We start from the raw sequence: 4,886 nt of genomic DNA on the forward strand, positions 1-4,886 counted from the left end.
CGCATCATTGACTCAAGCACCGTTGGACCCTCCAGTGCGACAAAAGAAAAATGACGCTAGTGATCCCGGTGCCAATGACAGCAGCATGATGATGCCAGTCAGGGTTAAACATGATGCCAGTCTCTGCAAAGCAAGGCAACAAAGAGATTTCTGCTCTGATGACTCAGCTATTGAAACAGAATCTGGGGTTTCTGAGGACAAAGGTCATCCAGAGAGGTTGATGGAAGACAGTGATGATGAGTACTACACAGATAAGAGGATCGCAGAATGGGTCCTTAAAGTCAACTCCAGCCTCTTCTCAACAGGAAACGATGAGATGAAAAGCTCAAAACCTACAGAGGAGCAAGATGTGGCAACCATAAAGATCATCTACACTGGAGATTAAACCGACATACTAGAGTTGTTATTTCCACTTATAGCTTTTGTTGGGTCTTTGTTGGGTCAACTTTTTCCATGATCAAGAATGAACTTTTACACTTAGGTATAATTATTGATGCATGCATAGAGTATGTTAAAGTTTTTAAATAACTGTAACTGAGTTATAACTTTCAGTACGCAAAATGCTTGATATGAGTTTAATGGAAAACACAAACCCACCACAAGTGAAAGACTTTCAATGTGGTCTCTGCAATGTTCTATGTAAATATTAATTTCATGTCATTCCTTGATGTGTTTTCAGCACATCCAGAAAATCACCCATAAAGTCAATACAAAGATGAGTGTAACTTGGCCATTGTACTTGTGTTCATTAAGGTCATCATTGGCTATATTCCAGGTTTTCTCTTATCAGGATAAACTTTTTCTTAGTTAATTCCAAGCTCTGAGTGTTATGACTGTCTCAGTTTTCAACACGTGCAAAGCCCAATCATTGCGTGTTATAGATGTTCATGTTCCTCTCTTCAATGCATGAAAATGTGTTTTTTTTTCTCTTTTATTTACTGCAGAGGATAAACACAGTGGAGGGGATATTTAATTGGCTGTACATCACTTCCACCATCTGCTAATCAACAAAAAACTCAAGTTCCAGCTTCTGTTTGTGCTGAAGTAACAGACAGTTTTGGGATGTAAAGCAATCAGTCAGGCTCAACTATAGTCTCATTATATCACCTTTATTAAACTAACGGTTGACAACCAGTGAGTTGAGATGAAGAACTTACTGACATTAAAAATCATGTAGTGTCTCCCTATTAGGCCAGATTCTAAGTCTGTAAAATGAATACCTACATTAACTGTAGCATTATTGTATTTGATAAGACATATTTTGACAGTGTAGATAGGCTGCAGGGCTGAGCGCAACACCCATGGGACTATGGCCAATACCTGTCCTGGTTTTTCTGTCCTGTGTTAACTCTGGGCAGCCCGGTTGGGGTGATGACTGTCAGTTCATTAACCTACATGTTGCACACTCCTGCCCCCTCAAGGACAGGCATCAAGTATATGACACAAAGCACCTACTGGGATGTAACCTGGTCATTGTATTAGGTAAGCCTAAAAATACCCATTGATACTGAGAACAGACATTTATCTTATGGGATGCAATCCTTTTTTATTTTGACTTACTGAATTTTACATACATAATTTGTCTAATATAGTTTTTCAACCAAAAAGTTAAATTGCCTATTTACCTATTCCTTCTCTCTCATCATTTACAAAAGTCACACATTTGTAAATTTGCATATTTTACCACGATTGACAAATGAGCTGTGATGTCACAAATCATGCTCATACACATGTACCATTAATTTAAAATCTTATTATATCACTACACTAACACAGACATCATAAAACACTGCCAGATATAAGATATATGGATACATTAAGCGTTTTAATCAACATAGATTGTTTAAATAATATACATATTAAGAAGAGAGGGGCACTTCAGACAACAAAAAGGGAACATTGGCAAAGAACAGAAGATCTTGAGGGCCACTTAGGCTCACCACAGGAGTACATGCACTGACCACAGAGACTTTTGGTTTGACCAGAGGGGAACATGGACAACCCAGAAGGACACTCAGGCAGACCAAAGAGTAATGGGCCGAGGTGAGGAGCACTTGAACCAAAAAGGGACACTTTGGCTAGAGCAGAGGGGCACTTGTAATGATGAGAGGGGCTCTTAACTTAACAAGAGGAACACTTGATGCAGATCACAGGGGCACATAGGCCAACCAGACCAGAGGGGACATGGTTGAGCAGATCTACTTAACTTAACTACTTGGCTATTAACTTTAACTATCTTAACTATATGCTCTCCTCTCATTATGACAACCAACTCTTCAATGTAACAGCTCAACTCTAATTCTGCATATTTTAAATGATTTTTCAGAGTTCATATCAGCTGTTGAAAAGATTCCATCAATGGGCGTTAAAATGTAATAATCACAGATTTTCTCATAATAGCACAAAAGAAAATATGAATTAAAATATACTCAAATATTCATTATCATGTTATTGCATACCAGGAATTTCATATTTATTAATATACAACCAGCTTCAATAAAGACACACATATCCACAAACTAAAAACAATGTATCCACTTTCATTGTGATTCATTAGCACTACAGTTCACATATTATTCTCTTCATGAAGTTTCCAAATCCAGTCAAACATAATCAAACTTTAAATTCCATTTGTTTCACCCAATAAAAGCATCTATTCTTCATTTTCATGATTGTAATTTGTGTTTTCATGTAGGGCTGGGCGATTATGGCAAAAATCAAAATCACGATGAAGTGAACTTTTAACCTCGATTACGATTAATGAGCGATTATCTCCTTATTATCTATCCTTGATGAACAATTATTTATTTTCACAGTTTCTTTTGTTTTGTATTTTAAACTGCCCTTGCATGATATTTTGTGATATTTTGGCACATGAGTATCTTTAGGGAGTGAAAATAAAGATGTTTTAAGGTGTGACGCTGTGGTTAATGTCAAGTTTACTTAATTAGAACTATGAAAATATCATGGTTTGTGTTAAAATGATCACTGGATACAAGTTTTCAAACTCCTTAAAGATATGCAACCTTTGCTGTCATGGCAACAGTGAACACCACCATTAATTGACATGAGCAAGATTAATTCGATTAGAGTTTCTAAACGTCGGTTTCGATTATTTTTCGATTATTTGCCCAGTCCTATTTTCATGTTTTTCACTCAAGTAATAACCTAATCATACATGTAAGATATAATCTTTGTTTAATTAAGAGAAATCACATATTGAAGTTAGCTTCAATAAAAGAAAAGTTTGGCTTATAATGATGTCATTCAGACCTTGCAGGCCAAAAGGAGGATGAGTGTCAGAGGAAGAGTGTCAAGCTCCTTCACATGCCTTCTTATCAATTATTTTCAGCAGTGGTGATGAAGGTATTTAGCGTTCAACTCAGCACACTGATTTCACATCTTCTGTCACACACCAGTCATGTGAGACAAACTGTAGTTCCTCTTCACAAGGCATGTGACACCACCGTGACACCACTTTTCCAGCCCCATCTCACCCCACAGGGGGGTGTTTGGAGAGCAGATGACCCCCTGTGCCCCCTTTTGTTTGTAATATTTCACTTGGATAAAATACTAAATAATATCAGTTGGGGTCAATAAAATAGCAGATTTTTTAGAGTAAGGCTTTAAAAAAAATGAAAAGAATAAAAGGAGGTGATGACTTACCATCCAACTTAAAACCATAACCTCCTGTCACATGTTCACTTGTGTGTGTGTCATGGCTAGATTACCCTGCTGGCCCCCGGGGACAAAAATCAGCTGTGGACCCCTATTGACCACCCCTTCCTACTACTCCTACTGTATTGTATCCTGTTACATTAATAAAGAGTGCAACTGGAATATCACCTTCTGCTGGGTGGAGGTACAGAATGTCAGTTAGTTTAGGATATTTTGATTAAACAGATGTGTATTAAAGCTATAGCCTAGTTTATATTTTTATGTCAACAATGGGTGAAATGAGCATGACGGGCCACTCATTGGGATGAACCCACAGACTCCTCAGTTCTCAGCTCGTCTGACTGTTTTAGCATCTTTCAGCTCTTTGTTTTGGCTTTCAGTTCAATGTTGAGTTTGTCACTAACTGTCACCCTTTAATATCCAAATGCCTGTCACTGTATGAAAGTGCAGCTGCTTATAACAACTGTTCACCATAAACTTTAAAGGACAATAATATGTATTCAGTTCATATCCAACCGAAGAAATCTGCAATTACTTAAAATGACCACAAATGGGACCCCTGAGGGTCTAGGGCCAGTTGCCTTGCCGCTTTGCTGTGTCTGAATCTTTTTAGCCTGTGAAGACATTCTGCAGCTGTTGTTGGCCCAGCTTATCCAAGTTTCCCTCCTAAATTTGCTGCAATAGACTAAATTTGGTAACCGCTAACTGTAACCCTACAAAATGGAGCACTGGACAGATTTGGGGCCAATGTCATATATATTTCACACATAGGCCTACTGTAGGTCACCTATCTGGGGCTGTCGCATGCACTGCTCTGTTTTTTGGGATGTGTGTGTGTGTGTGTGTGTGTGTGTGTGTGTTTGTGGAGAGGACATTTACAACCAAAGGACACTAGTACAAGCAGACACACACACACACACATAAAATTGTCCTCCAGAGGTGCAGCACACACAGTTATGTTTTCATCATATAGGAGGACATTACATTGGCTTACATTGATTATCCAGAACATTAACTATAACCGCTGCTTGTCTAACTCTTAACCTAACCTTAAACTAACATTAACTTTAAACAAAATCTTCACCCCAAAATTAATGATTTACGTTAAGGGGAATTCCTTTTTGTGCCAATAAGGGAGTCCACACAACATGAGGAATACCTGCCCCCCCACTCTACACACACACACACACACACACACTGTTTCTATG

Source organism: Scomber japonicus, chromosome 16, assembly GCF_027409825.1.
Source record: "Scomber japonicus isolate fScoJap1 chromosome 16, fScoJap1.pri, whole genome shotgun sequence".
In the NCBI taxonomy this organism is placed as follows: domain Eukaryota; kingdom Metazoa; phylum Chordata; class Actinopteri; order Scombriformes; family Scombridae; genus Scomber; species Scomber japonicus.